This window comes from Rhododendron vialii, chromosome 5a (assembly GCF_030253575.1).
Source record: "Rhododendron vialii isolate Sample 1 chromosome 5a, ASM3025357v1".
Classification (NCBI taxonomy): Eukaryota; Viridiplantae; Streptophyta; class Magnoliopsida; order Ericales; family Ericaceae; genus Rhododendron; species Rhododendron vialii.
The window spans coordinates 19257975-19277918 of record NC_080561.1 but is presented as its reverse complement, the minus strand read 5'-3'; the positions used below and the strand labels follow the sequence as shown (position 1 = coordinate 19277918).

General features: G+C 45.1%; 1 long non-coding RNA gene across 1 annotated transcript; it reads left to right on the top strand.

The window, feature by feature from the left end:
* The first annotated feature begins 1321 nt into the window (after window positions 1–1321).
* LOC131326309 (uncharacterized) lies at window positions 1322–17214 on the top strand. The gene is made up of 2 exons (XR_009199970.1): window positions 1322–1832; window positions 16626–17214. It is a non-coding gene; the product is annotated as an uncharacterized LOC131326309 (long non-coding RNA).
* Window positions 17215–19944: the final 2730 nt, after the last annotated feature.

Below are 19944 nucleotides of genomic sequence, written 5' to 3'. Positions count from 1 at the left end.
CTGTAAACAACAAAGAGAACAAAAGGCTTCTGATCCATTATTATAGAGAGCAGAATCATTTGATCAGAGCAAGAAATAATACTTACTTTAGGCCCTTGAGTATCCCAAGCCACAATGATTCTAGCCACAATGCCACCCCCAATGTTGTGACAAAATCCCATCCCGAAGGAAGGCTTTGCTTCATAGTTGATGCCAGATTCTCTGGCCTAACTTTGGTTTCAACAATCCCTATACGGGACAATTTGTTAGCCTGAATGAATTTTCTAATTTCTACCTATTTAATGGGGTTGTTTAAACCCCTTATATTCCATGAGGCAAACTTAATCATCTCTTCTTTGGATTCCTTTCTTTTTTTGCTGCCCTTGGGTTCTTCCCACCTTTAGACTTTGTAGGAGTGCCCTCCTCCACAGAAGTCAGAGCCTCAAAAACTACATCAGGATGAGACATCCCTACTCCAAGATCATGTGGTAAGAAATCAAAGGCATTAGTCAAATCCTCAGGCCTACTAGAGCTTGGAACAATCCCAGGATCAGTTTCAATCACAGGTTTTCCCTTATCCATATCTATGGAAACACTATCCAACTCAACCACTTCTGTCACCAAATCTGTAGTAGAGATATCCAGAGCAGAAACAGTTTCATCCTCTAATGTTAGAACATCAAAGGTAGCAGTTGGAGGGAGAACACTAGCCACAGATTTTACAGAAGAATTGTGCACAATATTCCCCTCTGACTTCACCTCCCAAACTTTTCCTTTAGGAGCAACTTGAAGTGGAATAGGATCAGTAGCCCCCACAGGAACAGACTCCTTCCTTTGACTGCAGTCTGAGTGGCCAAAAACCTTACAAATAAAGCATCTAACAGGTCTCCAAGGATACTTGAAATCGATTGTAACAACCCTACTAGAGGCAGTCAGCAAATCAACAAAGTGAGGCAGAGTAGCAGATGCATCTATTTCAACACATACCTTTGCATAGCTAATACTACTAGCTTGCTCAGTCATCTCATCGACATAGAGGGGCTTCCTCGTGGCACTAGCAATGTAACTTAGCCCATCAGAGATCCAGTACTGAAGGGGAATGTTATGAATTTGAATCCAAATAGGCAATTTGGACAGGCCCTCTTTTTCAAACTCAGCAAATCAGGAAACCCTAATTTCGAAGCAGAGGTCGAAGAGGACAATCTCAGAGGAGGAAAAAGCGAATCAAAGTCGTTACCAGAAACAGATGATGCCATCCAGCGAAAGAAGAAGAAGAGCAGAGCGACGAAGAGCACCTGGTATATATGTTGCTCTCTCCCTCTCTCTCTCTTTCCCCCGAGGCTAAAGTTGTTATGCTGATGCAATAACTTCTGATCAAATTTTCCGTCCTCATCTTTTCCTCTAAATGTAGTTTCTCACATTCAGCTAAAATTCTTGACTTTTGAGAAATTGGGTGGTTTGGAAATTTCCTAGACCTCTTCATGTTGCAAATCCATACCTGAGCCCAATTTTTAGTTTTTGTGATCGAATGGTTATATCACATATCCTTTCTCTCCCAGTCTATTTTCTATGTTGATATGGAGTGGAGGTCCTCATATACAGAAGTTTCCTTCTTAATGTGTTTTCTTGGCCGAAACAAACGAGTTTCCTCTTGATCCATTTTAAGCTATATGTTTTTTTGTTATAAATTACATTGCTTGTGTTGAAAGTCTTTTAGATTGCTTTAACTTTATCAAATGACTATTTAAGTACCTAACTTGTTAGCACTTTTCCACATGTGGCCACTTTTGAGTGCAAGTTATTAATCTGAAGGCCAAAGGCCTTCATAAAAAATTGTGGTTATATTGCTTGTGGTGGCCTCGATTACTAGCTCGGTAACCTTGCCTAGTCACTATTAATCGAGGTCTCGTAAAGAACCAGTCCGCAAGTTAATACAAGTGGTGGACCGCAATATATCATTTGGTTGATCGCTTGGTGTCAAGCCTTCTGTGCCTACTTCGATAATTATCGACAACATGCAATATATTTGTATGGATGTTCCCGAAGCCTCCTAAGAAAGTTAGTTACACCAGAGGGGACCGAGAGGATTATGTGGCAAATGTAATCATTATGATCAGATCTGATCATTTGCTGCGTAACCATTTTGCTTCTTTCGTCATATATGACATCATTCGAGGCGGTTATCCGAGCGTATCCTTCACGTGCTAGCTTGGAGGCCAAGCAAACCTAGGTCTATAAATACATAGGGATAATCATCTTTGAGAGGTATGCCATTCTTCCCTAACCCTAGATCTACATCTTCCCCTGAGATCTAACTTGATCGTCGGAGGGTCACTGGGCTACCCCAGCCCTAGTGACTTGTTGTAGGTCCGGAGGCAGGAGAATGGATCAGCGGAGGGAGAATCCTAGCCCAGGTTAAGGTCCCGTCAAATCGAACCCCCACAATTGGCTACCCTACTGGGGACCTAGCCTCCCTTCCAATGTTCATTTCCCTCTCTCCAGAAAACTCTGTTCATCTCTCCTACTTCAGATATGGTGGAGGTCGAAGAAACGCACTGCAATGACGCCACCCTAGGGCTCGGCCCCCTCGGGGAGCATAACCTGGCCTCCGGCGGAGCCAACGCCCTGGGGAAAGCTCATATGTCCATCAGAGTCGGAGCTGGGACCTCAACGACAGATGGCAGCCTGTCCTCTGGACTTCACACCTACATCCGCCACCTAGAAAGGAAAATCGATAACCTAACGGTCGTAGAACGGGACAAGCACGTTCGAGATGAGCTGGTAGAGATCAAACATCTCCTGCAGATCTCCCCATCTCATTCCTCCGGAAGCTATGGCGGAAGAAGAAATCTTCATAGCCCTTCCCGCAGCCGCGAAGGAGGCCACCTGTTGGAGCATCGGTCCTGGCCCTCAGTCAAAGACCGCTTGGAGCCACCAGGTGCAGAGGATGGTCGAATCGACTAGGGAGTGAGGCATAAGGAACGTTCCCGTTCCCTTAAGCAACCTCGTTGGAAACCATCCGCCTTCGATAGACTTGGAGCAGGAAGCGTCTTAGCCTTTTCCCCTCATTCGGTTCGGATTGGTAAGGGGCAACGTGAATCCACCCCAAGCATTACAAGGGCCACTAAGGAAGACGATGGCCCCTTGGAGCTCCAGACAAAGGGGTGCCGTGAGCGTTTGAAAAACACCCGAACCGGTAGCCCCATCGTCTCACACCCTAAAGAAACCCGTAACAGAACCCCAATCACCGAGCGCCTCGAGCCTTCCCCCAGGATATTTGCCGAAGAGACCGCCATGAGCGCTCCCCCCGTAAGTTGGCAAGCATTGTTCCGAAGAGAAAGGAGTATGAAAGGCTGGATCAACTTGCCCCGAAGAAGCATACCGCGACCGAGCGTCCAGACGGTTCGACCGTTCGATCCGACCTCACCGCGACGCCAAACTAGAAAGACTCACGACCTCTCCCTTCACGAGAGAAATTGACTCGATCACCCCTCAAAAGGATTTACCCAACCCAAATTTGCCGAGTAGGATGGCAAGTCTGAGGCATACACCTGGTACAGTACAAGGTTGTCATGTCCTTTTTTCTCTGGAACGAACCTTCGGACGATGCCTTCTTGTGTAAGGTCTTCCCCGCCGGCCTCGACAACTTGGGTGTCACATGGTTTAACCAACTTCCAGCCCAGTCGATCTCCTCGTTTGACTCCCTATGTGACACCTTCATGGCTCGGTTCGTCACGAGCAACAAACACGAGAAGGAAATTGATTCCCTCCTCGCTCTCCGAAAGCGAAACAACGAAACACTCTGCCAGTACGCCGGTCGCTACTAAGAGTTGTTTAACGAAATAGAAGGCTGTGACGGTGTCATCTCGGCCTGAGGATTCAAGCTCGGTCTTACTTCTCAAGACCAACAAGTCTACGACGACCTAGCCCGCCACAAGCCCAACTCCATGAAAGACCTCATGACTCGCATCGAAGGATGGTGCCAGCTTATTGAATCAAAGGTCGAGAGGGGCATCGGGAAACACATGAGCACAAAGATGGCGTTAGCTTCGACGGCCACTTCGGCTCCCACACCTGTTTCGACCCCTAAGAAGCAGGTCAACAACGTCAAGTTGTCGCAAAGGAAAGGACTAAAGCCTAGCGACTTCAATACCGAGAAAACAATCTTTACCTCTCCGATCTATCGGATCTTTGACCAGGTGAAAGATCAGCCTTTCTTCTCCTTCCTGAACCAAAAGCTTGGCACCGAGAACGGGAAAATCAAAAACCCTATTGTTCGGTGCAGTTACCACAATGAGCAAGGTCACTTTACCACCGCTTGCAAGGCCTTCAAGGCTTACTTGGAGCAGCTTGTCACGGAGGGCCACCTCGGTAACTTCATTGACCACGAGAAGACAAGGGCCCGGGCACAGCGTGCCGAAAACCATTCCGAAGAGGAGGTTCAAACGATCAATGTTATCCACGGCCTTCCCAACTCCGAGGCCGCTCGTATCATCCGTGCCGAACTGAACGACGCCATTTCTTCCAAGCACGTCATGTTGCTCAGTCCTGAATCAAAGCGCCCCAGGATTGCCGACGGCTGCAAGTGGACCATCACCTTTACCGAGAAAGACCTCGACCGCATCCACCTCCCGCACAACGACACCCTCGTAGTCACCCTGCGCATCGAAACCTATAACGTCCGGCACGTCCTCGTTGACCAGGGCAGCTCGGCCGATGTCATGTACTACTCTCTGTTTAAAGACTTGAAGATCTCGGATACCGACCTCTGTCCCTCCGAAGTTCCCCTCATTGGGTTCAGCAGAACCCCGGTATGGCCCCTCGGTATGATCATTCTCCCCGTTCGCGCCGGTTTAGTTGTCCTTGACATAGAGTTTGTGGTGGTTGACGTTCCTAGCCCTTACAACGCAATCGTCGGGCCCACCTGTCTCCATAAGTTGCAGACAATCGCCTCCACTTATCACCAGGTGGTCCGTTTCATCGGTGCCAATGGGCGCCAAGACGACGTGTACGAAGATCGAACCGCTGCCAAACGATGTTAGGTCAACGCGGTCCAAAGCAGTAAGCAGACTTCCTGGGTCAACCTTATTGAGGTCCCCGAGGCCCCAATTTTGGAAGACGTCAGCAGACCGGCCAATGAGAAAGCAGTAGAAGACCTTGTCACTTTCCCAATCACCAAAGACGGCTCCCGTTTCTTCCGCATCGGTTCCTCACTTAGTTATACCGACTGAAACGAAACGTTTGATTTCCTCAAAAAGAACATAAAAGCATTCGCATGGACCCCATATGAAATGCCCGAGGTCGATCCCTCGTTTATTTGCCACGAGCTCAACATTGACCGAGCCAAGCGCCCCATTGTGCAAAAAGCAAAGCGATCCTCCTCGATCCATACAGAAGCTGTTATAGACGAAGTCAACCGGCTCCTAAACGCAAAAGCCATCCGAGAAGTGCAATATCCTAGATGGTTGGCCAACACCGTAGTGGTCAAAAAGAAGAACGACAAATGGTGGGTCTGTGTTGACTATTCCAACCTCAATGACGCCTGCCCGAAAGATTTCTTCCTATTTCCACAGATTGACCAGCTCGTCGACGCTACAGTCGGCTTAGTTTCAGGGATATGCTTACCAGGGCTACCATCAGATTGCCATGAGCGAAGGAGACGTTGAAAATACGGCCTTCATCACCCCTCACGGAATCTTTGGATATCTTGTTATGCCCTTTGGCTTGAAAAACATCGGAGCCACCTTTCAGCGAATGATAACCAAGATGTTTGAGCTCCTACTTGGTGACACCATGATGGCTTACATTGACGACATGGTAGTTGTAACAACCCTGATTTTTAGTAAGTAAAAATTTCGTTAAAAATTTGAATTTTATTTTAATACTTGGATTCGCTTCCAAAAATTTCCTTTTGTATTTCTAATAAATCCATCATAATTAGATTTTAGTTTTTTAAAATTATATTTCTTGGCTAGAGATTCTACTTGGCAAGTATAGTTAGATTCTAACCAATTAGTTAGAGGGACCTAACTACTAATTCATCTGGTTACTTTTTCCTAACCCTAGATAAGCCTTTTGAACCTCCTTGAACCTTTTGAACCTTTCAAACCCTAATGAAACCTTTTGGACCTAGGTTATTTTATACATATACATACACATATATATATGACTAGTTAATCAAGTCATACTTGTCATCTTGGATCTTTACCCATTGGACGATAAAAGTTAGGAAAACTTTTATCCATTGGACAATAGACTTTCCATTAAAAGGATATCTATGCTAGATTGTTAAGTACAAGGATATAGTTATATATAGGTATATATACACATGCTTAAAAGGACATATAAGCATTATTTAAGTAGATATTACTTCACCCTTTTATCCATTGGTCAATAACCGCTAGAAAAATTATTACCCATTGGATAATAGAATTAGTAAGTACTAGGGTTTATTAAATAAATCATTTTCTAGATTTCCCATGTGATGATATCCTTATATATCTATATATATATATATATATATATATATATATGTGTGTGTGTGTGTGTGTGTGTGTGTGTACGTACCTAGTAGATTTAATACCCTAGATTTTCTAAATACATAATCTAGTATTATAATGAAACATGTGCCAATTTGGACTATTTTAATGGGGAATTTTGATCTTGTAATTTTTTATTAGATACTTGGAAATCTTACTAAATTTCATAGTACTATTATATATATACTTGGACTTATATATTTATTTGTATACTTATAATATTACAAAGTACACATGTGTTTATTTGTTTAGTTTAATAAAAAATCTTGACTTGAAAATCTAGTAAGATTACATAGTACTTATGTACTTATATTTATATATACTTGGTCATACTCATATATATATATATATATATATATATTGTACAAGAGAGAGAGAGAGAGAGAGCGAGAGAGGGGAGGGCCGAGAGAGAGAAGGAGAGAAGAAAGGAGGGAGATTTGGATTGTACCTTGCCTTGATCTTCCATTGTACTTTGATTTGATTTCAATCCATGGTTATTTACTTCTTTAAGCAAAATCTATCTCTCATTGTCCTTATTTGTACATCTACCAATATAAAACCTTGTACCATCCTCCATTCATCCACCAATCTTTTCATAATCCAATCCAAAGTACCAAATCTAGCCTTGCATGCCTAAGAACTAGGTAGAAGATGTACAAGCAACCCATAACCTAACCTATCAAGCTTTCAATCAAGCTTGGAAAGTGAAAGAAATCAAAGATAGGAGAGAGAGAGAGATTCGGATGGGAGAGAGAGAGAGGGAGGAGCCTTGGCCTATAAATAGCAAGCCATTCCAAGCTTAAACTCACACCTTCACTCCTTGCTCCAACTTCTCTCTAGAATTTCCAACCTTCTTTTGTTCCAAAGTTCAAGTTTCTTGAGTTTTCTTGAATTCTTGAGAGCTACCACCAAACCACCTCCAAAAACCACCCCTAGATCTTTAAAGTAGTCTAGTTTAGTTAGTAAAGTTGTTTCTAGGAAGAGAAAATCCATCTCTCTTCCTTTCGAAGCAAATCGGAGCCGTTACGCTGCCGATTCGCAAAATCGACGACCTATTCTCAAAACCAACCAACCACCAAGAAGTAAGGTAGAGTCCCTCGTCCACTAAATCAAAGTATAGTGTAGAATCATATGTTGAGAAATAGGATGTCTTTACTCTTTAGTTCAAAGTATAACTTGAAGTATTTTTAAGTAGATAAGATTATCTATCGTTGATTATGTTTAGAATGCATGATGGTTAACAAACTCGTTTTGCTAATGGTGATATGAACATGTTGAATAATTGACTTTTACTTTAATAAACATATGTTGTTTATAACTTGCCAAAAAGGAAGAAAGAACGGCTTTCGAAAGATAAGACTTATCGTTGATAGAAGTATTCGTATTTTGATCTTTAGGATGGTTATGAGCATGATTACTAATATAGAATTGGATGATCTTGCTAGTTGAGTTTCAAGATTTCAATGAATGATTTATGTATACGTGAAAGGTCCTACCGCGGAGTCTATACATGAAAACAAGACACAGAAATCAAGAAAGTTAGAAACATGACGCCTAGGGTGTGTTAATGACAATGCGTGTTCTGAAAAGGAGAAAAAGTTTTGAAACCCCAATGTGGTCAGACTTGCTCATTATGGGCATGTGTGTGTGTGTGTTCCAATGGGAATCCGGAAAAGCGGAACCATTGTGAGGTTGTGTGAGTTCTAATGGGAATCTGGAAAAGCGGAACCATTGTAAGGATGTGTGCGTTCCAATGGGAATCCGAAAAAGCGGAACCATTGTGAGGTTGTGTGTGTTCCAATGGGAATCCGGAAAAGCGGAACCATTGTGAGGTTGTGTGTGTTCCAATGGGAATCCGGATCAATGGAACCATTGTGAGGTTGTGTGCGTTCCCATGGGAACCCGGAATGGCAGAACCATGGTGAGGTATGGCTTGGTTATGCGCAGAGAGGAGCCAATGCAATTGAGTGCCAATGGGAACCTGGGACGGCGGAACTATTGTGAGGATACTTAGGAGACCGGAACGGCGGAACCGAGGTTGGGTGTGTTAAAAATGATTTTTTGAAAATGTGATATGGTTATGAAATGTGAAAAATGTTGACACGGTCTACGATGAGTCGCGTAAGAGAAACCCAGAGAATCTTGGACACCAACGCTAGTTGAATAATGAATGCGGTTGTGTCATTGTCTGTCAAATATGTTTGAACTATGTGAAAATCTTTAATTTTATGGTTTAATGTTTGTAAATTAAGGGTTAGTGGGTATGGGTTACTTTATTGAGCTTTTGTAGCTCACGGTGTTACCTTTTGGCGACCCTGACATATTATATTGGTGGCAACGCCGGTATAATGTGTCAGACCTCATAGATGAACAGGGTGAGCTGTATACATTGGAGGCCTTCGAAGCCAAGGAGCTTGCTAGGATGGAAGAGCAGGCGGAGCAGTAGTTAGGAACCCTAGTTCCCTCCCTTGTTGAATAAATGTACTGTTGTGAGAATTATGATGTAATAATGAGCCAGACTCTCTTTATTTATGTAATAAAATGCCTTATTAACGTACCCAAAATTGGGGGCCTTACAGTAGTCAAAAGCATGGTTGCCAGTGACCACCTAACCCACCTCGCCGAAGCCTTCGAAATTCTCAAAAAGCACAAGCTCCGCCTCAATACCGAGAAATGTGCCTTCGGTGTAAGCTCCGGTAAATTTCTCGGCCACCTCGTCTCCCGACGCGGTATCGAAGCCGACCCCACTCAACTACTTGCCATTGAGAAACTCTCAGCTCCACACAATAAGAGAGACGTTCAATGTTTAACAGGCATGGCTGCCGCTCTGAATCGATTCATTAGTTGTTCCTCCGACAAATGCCAGCCATTTTTCGCCCTACTGAAGGGCAGCCGACGGAGCTTCAATTGGACAGAAGACTGTGATTGAGCACTCCAACAGTTGAAGACTTACCTTTCCACGGCTCCTCTCCTTGTCACGCCTCGGGACCAGGAGGACTTGTTTCTATACCTAGCCGTCTCTCCGCATGCCATAAGTTCGGTGCTCATCCGACAAGAAGAGCGGGAGCACCAACCCATCTACTATTCCAGTAAGACAATGACCCCCGCTGAGACGCGTTACCTACCACTGGAAAAACTTGTCCTCGCCCTCGTTTCAGCCTCCAAGAAGCTTGCTCACTACTTCCAGTCGCACCGCATCATCATCCTCACCGAATATCCTCTTAAATTTCTCCTCCGGAAGGTGGACCTTTCTAAACGAATCTCTTAATGGGCTGTCGAGCTCGCGAACTATGAAATCCATTTCCAGCCTCGGACAGCAATCAAAGCTCAGGCCCTCGTCGACTTCATCGCCGAACTCACTCCAAACGACCCTCCCGCTTCGCGTCAAGCTCCAAGCACCGAAGCCATACTCCAGGCAAGCCCAAGCACAGCATGGAAGCTTTTTCACGGAGATGTGTGGAAGATGTACGTCAATGGCGCCTCAAACAGCCGAGGTGTAGGAGTCGGAGTCGTCCTCCTCTCCCCTTCCGGCATTTTACACCTCTCTATCAACTTCCCAGCCTTTAACAACGAGGTTGAATACGAAGCACTGATCTCAGGACTCAAGACGGCCGAGGCCCTGGGCATCGAAGAACTTGTGGTCTACAGTGATTCCCAATTAGTAGTCAACCAGCTCTCCGAGGAATACGAAGCTTTGGATGATCGAATGCGTACCTACCTCAGCTTCGCCATCCGACTCATCAAGAATTTCAAAGCTATCCGAGTCGAACATATCTCCAGGGAACAGAATGCCCATGCCGACGCTCGCTTCGGCTTGCTCTTCCTTGGGACATCGTTCTATTTCCTTCAATTCCATTAACAAGCCCAGTTTCGAGCTCGATGTACTGAACCAAGAGGTACTTAACATAGAGCTCGGCCCGAGCTGGATGGACGAGATCATTGCTTACCTGCGAGATGACATCTTTCCTCCCGACAAGAAGGACGCTCATCGACTCCGCAATAAAGCCGCTCTTTTTTTGGCTAAACCCGAACGGTAAGCTCTACCGAAGGTCCTTCACCGGCCCATATCTACTGGTTGCACACCCCCACCAAGTACAAGGCATCATCGAAGAGCTCCACGCCGGCGATAGAGGTTGCCACTCCGGAGGACAGTCCCTCACTCACCGAGCCATTTCCCAGGGCTATTGGTGGCCAACAATGAAGAAGGATTTTGAAGAATTTGTCAGGCGTTGTAGGAAATGCCAAATGTTCGCCCCTATCATCCACCAGCCAGCTCGGGACCTTAGCCCTCTCACAAGCCCTTGGCCTTTCTTTCAATGGAGCATGGATATCGTCAGTAAGCTCCCCATTGCTCCAGGAGGATTCAAGTTCCTTTTAACCACCACCGACTATTCTCAAAATGGGTCGAAGCCGAACACTTGGTAACTATTGAAGAAACAGACGTCATTCGTTTCGTTTGGCGAAATATCATTTCATGCTTCGGTGTCCCCTTCGCCATCATCACGGACAATGGACAGCAATTTATCGGCCAGAAATACCGATCCCTACTAGACGAGTACAACATCAAATGAGACACATCCACTCTGACTTACCCCCAGGGTAACGGACAAGCCGAGGCTGCAAACAAGGCGATTTCGTCCGGACTTAAGCGCCGACTCAAGTCACGCCGAGGCAAGTGGGCCGAGGAGCTACCTAGGGTACTCTGGGGCTACCGAACTACACCTCGGCGATCCACCGATCGCACCCCCTTCTCCTTGGCATTTAGAATGGAGGCGGTCATCCCACTCAAAGTCGGGCTCCTGACAATGCGTATTGAAAATTTCGACTAGACAATGAACGATAGCATCGCCTCGGATTTTGACTTGGCCGAGGAGGAACGAAAAAATGCAAGAATCAAGCTCGCATCGTACCAATAGGAAGTTGCAAAGGGCTACAACCGAAGCGTCCGTCTTAGGTCGTTCAAACATGACGACCTCGTATGGAAAAAGGTAGTGGAGAAATCCAAGAAAAGAAAACTAATGCCCAACTGGGAGGGCCCCTACCGAGTTCTTAAGCACCTCGGTTTAGGAAATTACAAGTTGGAAAAGCTAGATGGTTCCCCCATTGCTAAAATCTGGAACGCAAACAAGCTGAAGAAATTCTATGGCTAGCAGCCCTTCGGTTTCAAAGATCCGTCGCTCTCCCTTCTATCGATTTTTATCTAAATAAGTTTGTTTTGGGAACAACCTGCTTATGTAATGACAGTACCAAACAAGTATCAATGAGAATTGTCTTTTCTTGCCAGTGCTTGTTCTTCTTGTTTCTATTATTTACTTTTTCCCACTCGGTTCGTCATCAATCGGACCGTTTTATTTCGACTTCAGGGGTTATGTCTTCTCTTGGGTAATGCCCTCGGGCAAAACTGCCTCAAAGTCTCCCCGGCCTTAGCGATCATTTAGACTTACGGTCTTTCGCTTAAAGGATACTCGGTTTTTTCCCGAGCCCCTTATATCGACCCACCTACAGTCATTCGCTGCGTCCCGAAGTCCTGGCCGATGCCATCTCACCTTCGGGACCCCAGCCTAAATCCCCTAGCAGCCTTACCGACTAATGATTTTGCACATCTCATCTAATTTCTTAAACAACTAGCCAAATCACCCTAACCCGAAGTAGGGGCATGGAAATTCAAAAATTACTAAATACTTGCTTCGGATTAGATCACGATGCCATCTCACCTTCGGGACCCTAGCCTAAATCCCCTAGCAGCCCTACCGACTAATGATTTTGCACATCTCATCTAATTTCTTAAACAACTAGCCAAATCACCCTAACCCGAAGTAGGGGCATGGAAATTCAAAAATTACTAAATACTTGCTTCAGATTAGATCACTCGGCCCCTTCCGACCTTCCCAAAGGCTAGGGCTTCAGAAATTGGCCCCTTTGCTTCGGTTCCCTCCCTGCCCGTATTCACAGCAGGTCCGACCGAAGCAGGAGGTACCCACAAACCATCTTTCTCTGAATTAACATCTTTGTATGTTTGGCAAATGCTTTGGTTCATGCTTCGGTTAAACTTGTTTCACAACTCCACAAGTCTCACCGAAGCAGGGGGATCAACACCCAAGCAGCAAACATAAACTCATGCAAGCATTTCAAAGATAACATTCAGGAAAAGAAAGCAATCACTCGCAAAACCAAAGTAAACTACAAGCTCAAATACTACTTAAACAACAAGAAGTATTTACAAACTCTGGAACGGCAAACTCCAAATGTTCGGAGCCGTTCAGTCAAATGACAAATCAAAAAGTTCAAAGTATTTTCCAGAGAAGAGAGGGATGGAGTTCTCCTATACATCAACAGAAGCGGGGGCATTGGGATCAGCTTGTTCCTCGGGCGCTTGCAGCTCTTCCGGGTTCGGCACCTGCTCATCCTCTTCCTCGGGCAGCATGAGCTCTTCAGGAGGTGGCTGGGGCACGGCTCGGAGCTCGGAGTCTTTCGGTAGATTAAGCTTACTTACCAAAGCTTCATGGCCATACCGAAGTCCGTCCAAGAATTGATCCCTATAGAGCTCGGCCTCAATCTCCCGGACCTGCTTCTTATACTACACTCCGGTTGCGTCCCAGCCATCATCGTAGCCCTTGTTCCTTGCGTCCTCGACCTCCCGAGCCCGCGTGACCCTCAGAGTTGTTGCATCCTCCTCGGCCTTCGTAGCTCGACCTACGGCAAGTACCCTTTCTCGATCACATCTCTGGAAGTTTGCGAGGTAGAGGTCGCAACTCTCCCGAGCTATTTTCAAGTCATCCTCCCGCTAGGCAAGGGCCCGTTTCAGCTTCTCGATCTCCCCTTCCTACTCCTTACATCGGTCGTTGACCACCAATGCCCGGGCGCCAGCCTGCCAACAAAAAATTGAAGGATTCACCAAGTGCAAACACCAAAATCAAAAGAAACAGAGTGCAAGTCAATGCCAACTTACAGTGAAAAGGGCCTATGCTATCTCCGTCGTCGTATCCTCGGCCAAGCCTTTGACAGCTCGGGCATCCCTTGGAAGAATGCTTCCCTGGAGCATCCCAAACGCCGTACCGAGGTTTTTGACGCTATCCCCATGGTGGATCTGGCGCCCGGCATAGTGACGGAATTCCAGAGCCCAGGGAAGTTCCCTCAGTGCACCCAGCGTTCGCCTTCCCCCTCTACGGTCTTTTGTCCCGGCTCCTCTTCCCCCCTTTCTTCTTCGGAGATATGGATGGGCTCTTTATCCTTCTCCCGGGTATCTCCTCCTCCTTCATACTGAGTTCTCTTCTTCGGAGGCTCTTGGTGAGAAGCGGGGGACACCCCTGAGGTACCGGCACCAGGCATACTAAAGACAGAGCTTCGGCCTTGGCTCCTCGGCCTTTGGCGCCTCAGATTCAGGACCTCCCGAGTTCCTGGACCAGCCATTTTATCTCTTAGCCCGGTCCTTTTTGGCGTTTCCCGGTCGATCTCCTCCCGTATGACACCCCGAGGTCCCGAGGTGCTACTTCTTGCTTTGGTTGTCCCACCTCCTCTTCCTTCTCCTCTTTCGCTCCCCCTTTTTCTGCCTCGTCCTCGGCCTGCCCACAGGGCCCTTTGCTGCCTCAGTTTCTTTTTCAAGAAGCCGGTGTAAGTGGCGACATACCCGAGCAGATAGGGGCGTACCGGCTTGTGATAGGGATGGCATAGGCGGCTGTTATCCTTGCCCGGACAGCTCTCCCGGAGCTCTGCAACAACACCCTCGGCTGAAAGAAAAACACCAATAAAAGAGAGGATCAGTACATGTTAAGATTGGAAGAATATGCAGTATGTGTACCGAGGAAGGGGTTCTACCGACCAGGAGCTCCGGTCTCGAACTGAACCGTGGTAGGGGTGTCCACGCTCTCCCCGGGCCCGAACATAAAGTTCTCGGTGACCGAGACGTAAATGCCCACCCACTCTTCGGAATTAGGCAGGTGGTCAATCAAAAATGTGTCATACCCCGTCCTACACGAGAGGTAATACCAATCGTTCTCCCGGTTCACTCCTACCAAATATACTCCAAAGAGCTTTTCGAGCTCGAAGGTCAAGTTGTATTGCCTTCTCAGCTCTATAATGCTAATGATGATTCAGTAAGAATTCACTGTGAGTTGGGAAGAAGTGAGGGTAAGGGTTCGAAGCACCTATCGGACAAACTGGTGAAGTGGGAATCTGAGAACCCCCCCCCCTGGGTGATTGCCATCAGGGGAAAAATCAACTCCCCCTGCTGGTGCGGAAGATCTTTAGGGTTGGCGTTCGGAAGTAGGCGGACCTCAACGTCCGGAGGGATACTGTAAACCCTCTTGAACTCGGCGTAGGCGGCCAAGGTGCTGTCGAAGTATTGGTTTTTATAAGGACATGGCCTCATTGGTCTCCTCCAACCCCGGACCTCCTCGGGAGCGCCTGCATACGGTCCCGGCCCTTGGTCCGAAGTACTAGGAGCTTCCATCTCCCGGGGATCGAATGATGTTACCTCTCGAGGAATTGCAAAAGGGTCAGGCGGTTCAATACGGTCAACCGGGGTTCGAAAAAACACTCGGATCCAGAGTGCTTGGCGGATATCCTCGGGAATCTCAATAGGAGAATCTGGACTACTGGAGCTGCTCGAAGAAAGCTCAATGACCATTTGCCCCTGCCTAACCAAAGAAAAGAGTGCAAAAACCCGCTAGCTATATGCCTAGGGGAAGCAAACATATCTAATGCTCGGGATAGAATGGTCATTGTTCCTCGGAGTCTCTAGATCTCGGTTTTTATCAGAGCACTCTTCCTCGGTAATAGTCCCTGTGGTCTGTAACTATCTTTACACCTCAGGATGAAGATAGGCCTCGGGAAGAATATAGGCCTCGGGAAGAATTTAGGCCTCGAGAAGAACATGAACAGCGCCGAAAAAGTCCGACGCCGCCATGAACCAGATGACGACGAGCGGTTGCTCAGCCACAATGCATGCTAAAAAAACGACGAAAGGCTTGAAGAAAATGATCAAAATGTATAGATTTACGTTTGGAAAGCATCATACCTAAGTTTCAAGTGAAGATCCACTGCCAAAACGTTTGAAATCTCGATCGAAAAATAGAAAGCAAAGTTGGCCGCTTCGTCTCTGTCTCTCCTATTTATAATGAGAGGATCAAAGAGCTACATGGGAAACGAAGCATCTCACACCGAGCCATTGGATTTCTGACGCGTGTCATAATCAGATGATCAACAGTGGAGGATCTGCACCGAAGTCAGAGCGTCAGATTGTCGAACCACTGGCATGACGACGCGTGTCACCGAAGGGACGTTTCGTACCAATCAACTGACACAGCACGTACTGAGACAACTATCAACTCCCGGCATCTCGGCGATGATCAACACGTGGCTCCTAGCGCTGGGGCTGGCATTCTGGTAATCACCGACGTCGCTCTTCTCTTCGGCGACCTGTGCTGGAGGTCCGAGCATGACGGTTCTCGGAAAGGGTTAACTCCCTAGAGCAAAATTGATGCTCTAATGAATTAAGGAGCTATTGTGGTGGCCTCGGTTACTAGCTCGGTAACCTTGCCTAGTCATCGTTAACCGAGGTCTCGTAAAGAACCAGTCCGCAAGTTAATACAGGTGGTGGACCGCGATATATCATTCGGTTGATCGCTCGGTGTCAAGCCTTTTGTGCCTGCTTCAGTAATTATCAACAACATGCAATATATCTCTATGGATGTTCCCGAAGCCTCCTAAGAGAGTTAGTTACACCAGAGGGGACCGAGAGGATTACGTGGCAAATGTAATCATTATGATCAGATCTGATCATGTGCTCCGTAACCGTTTTGCTTCTTTCGTCATATATGACGTCATTCGAAGCGGTTATCCGAGCAAATCCTTCACGTGCTAGCTTGGAGGCCAAGCAAACCTAGATTTATAAATACATAGGGCTAATCATCTTTGAGAGGTATGCCATTCTTCCCTAACCCTAGATCTACATCTTCCCCTGAGATCTAACTTGATCGTCGGAGGGTCACTGGGCTACCCCAGCCCTAATGACTTGTTGTAGGTCCAGAGGCAGGAGAACGGATCAGCGGAGGGAGAATCCTAGCCCAGGTCAAGGTCCCGTCAAATCGAACCCCCACATTGCCTAAGGTAAGATTTTATAGTTCTTAAAACTATTTCTCACTCCATAACTAGATATCATTCTTAGTTAACTAGAAATTTCTCTTAGTTGTAGCATTCTTAAATTTATAGTTCTTGATTGTATTATTATCTGTGCTACGGTTTGAAGTTGGTATGCTTGGACAAGTGTCATAGCTGCATTTGCGATAATTGGTAGAGAGGTGAGTGCCTATTGTTTAGTCTCTTGGTTTTGATATGGAGTAATCATTTTATGCAACTGTGTGATTACTTAATGTCAGAAGAGGGAACATCCAAATCTGATTTTAATCTTTGCTTGTGCATATGTTTGCTTTAGTGGACATAAGAAATTTAATTCTCATGTTGTTTTTGCATTCCCATGTGCATAAGTTTGTTCCATGTTTGTTTGTGCAATTAACTTCTTGTTAAGAGTAGGTAGTTGGGTTGAGTAGGTAATTTTTTTTGGAACTTTTTTCTTTCTTCCACAGGAGCTCATGTGGAACTCTTCTACCATGCTAATGTTTACAAGATTTTAACCCATGAGTAATAAATGTCTCGTTGTTTTGTTCCATGTTATAATCTTATTCTTCTGCAGCTTTTACATAAAATTGCTTCTTACATTTGCGTGTTCTTAAAAAAAAAAAAAAAGATGGGCTAGAGAATGTGCTTGATCGTGGCACGCGTCCTCATTCTTTGGAACACACTTGTATTTTATTTGATTTGATTTGTCCATAAATGTGTATATATTTCATAATGGCTTTGGATCTTGTTTCGAGATTCCTTTAATTGTTCCCTTGCTGTGTTAGTTGTTTGTGCTGTGATGGGATGGATGGCTTGCATTATCCTTTGAGGTTGTTGGCTACATTCTCTTCACAAAAGGGTTTCCAAGTCATTTAGGGCCTTGTTCGTTTTTGGGTTTTGGATTTGGGATTCTAATCATTATCCTATTTCTCTCAAATTATTACTCTCATTTTTATCTATATCTCTCTCCAATCATATCGCCTATTTTCAATTATTATTCTATTTCTCTCTTCACTCATTATCTATAAATCCAAATCCAAAATTCCAAAACAAATGGGGTCTTAATTCTTTGCACCAATAACTTATTGACTATCTATCTATACTTCTTATAAAAGTCTAACATGTTTGTCTACTTTTTAATTCATAAACTGCCCTTTTATTTTGTTTGTTTCTGAGAACTACCCCTTTACATTTCCCACACTAATAGAACAATGCTTTGTTGTAGTGTAAAACATCCTTCCATGGCCTCCAAGCAACACGTAGGTTGGGAAGTGGGAACCAAAATAAAGAAACGACCCCTAAACTGTTTCGAAGCATTCAATAGGCCTCTGTACGACTGTTCTGATTTATAGTGCAGCTGTCGATATATGGCATGGGACACATCACTTCAGTTTATGATTTTGTTTCTAATGGAATACTCTTACTTTATTCCAAAAGCAGGCAAATAGCTATATGATGCAAAAGATGCTGAAGTTAGCTGAGAATTAGATTGCGGAAGTAGTTTCTCAAACCAATATTGAGGAATAGGAGTGTCAAGCAGAGCTAAATGCTTGTAATCAGGTGATCATTTTTTCTGTGCCTTCGAAAAATACATACTTTACTGCTTTCTTTTATCCGGATTCCTAGATTTTGAAAAATACATGCCATTCGTTGCTTCCTTCATTTGTTAATATTTCCCCCACAATTTCTCTTGAAGATAGTCTATACAAACTGACCTATCTGAAACTCATGCAGGTTCAGGCGAAACTAATTGATTTGGAAAGGAAGGCGTTCTTGATGGAGGCAACTATGAAAGAAAGCATAGAGTTGCAGGACTTGACCAGACATCCTTACTAAATATATAGTGCTACTATCTACGTAATGTCCACTTGATTCTCATGCTCAAAGATTTTTTGGGTACTATACGTTTGTCCTTTTGACCTTCCAGAAAAGAGTTTGGTAAAAAAATAACCATCTAGAGAAGAGTGAAAAACATTCCAGGGAAACGAGTTATCTTTTTCCTCTTACTAGATTAGGAAGTTTGTGCATATTCTCTTCAGTTCTTTTGTAACGCCTCGAATTTTGGGTACGTGAAATGAGGCATTTATTACATAATAAATAGAGTCTGACTCATTATTACATCATAAATACATCATAAACAAAAGGTACATTTATTCAACAAGGGAGATAGCTAGGGTTCCTAACTACTACTCCGCTTGCTCCTCCATTCTGACAAGCTCCTCTGCTCCAAAAGCTTCCAAGGTATACATCTTACCCTGTTCATCTATGAAGTCTGACACATTATACCGGCGTCGCCACCCATATAATATGTCAGGGTCACCAAAAGGTAACACCGTGAGCTACAACGCTCAATAGGATAAACCTTACCCACCAACCTTAAACTTATAGACGATTCAACATAATACATAAAATGAACGTTAACAAATAACAATGACACATCCACATTCATTGATTAGCGTTGGTGTCCATGTCTTTACGTTTTTCTCCTACGCAACTCGTCATAGACCGTGTCATCCTTTTCATATACCGTTCAACATTTTTCAAAATCATTTGTTTAACTCACCCAACCTCGGTTCCGCCGCGCCGGGTTCCCGAGTATCCTCACAATGGTTTCGCCGCGCCGGGTTCCCATTGGCACACAATTGCATTGGCTCCGTATCGCAGATAACCAAGCCACACACCCAACCTCGGTTCCGCCGCGCCGGTCTCCCGAGTATCCTCACAATGGTTCCGCCGCGCTGGGTTCCCATTGGCACACATTGCATTGGCTCCTCTCCACGGATAACCAAGCCACATTACCAATGAGGCTACCACGTCCGGCCGCATTGGCAATCTTCACAATGGGCTACCAAGTCCGGCCACATTACGAGTTTTCATACACACAACGGGCTACCAAGTCCGGCCACGTTGCGATTTTCACAATCTACACGATGGGCTACCACGTCCGGCCGCATCGTGGGTTTCCATACACACAATGGGCTACTAAGTCCGGCCACATTGCGGTTTCAAAACACAACTCATCATTATCCACACCCTAGGTGCCATGTTTCTACTTCCTTGATTTTTGTGTCTCGTTCTCATGCATAGACTCCGCGGTAGGACGTTCACATATGTCCTCACAAATCATTCATTAAAATCTTGAAACTAAACTAGCAAGATCATCCAATTCTATGATCCTCCACAAGTAATACAAGCAATTCATGTAAGCATGCTCATAACCATTTTAAAGATCAAAATACGAATACTTCTAAACAAGCGATAAGTTTCTATCTTTAAAAAATCCATTCTTTCCTCTTTTTTCGAAAGTTCA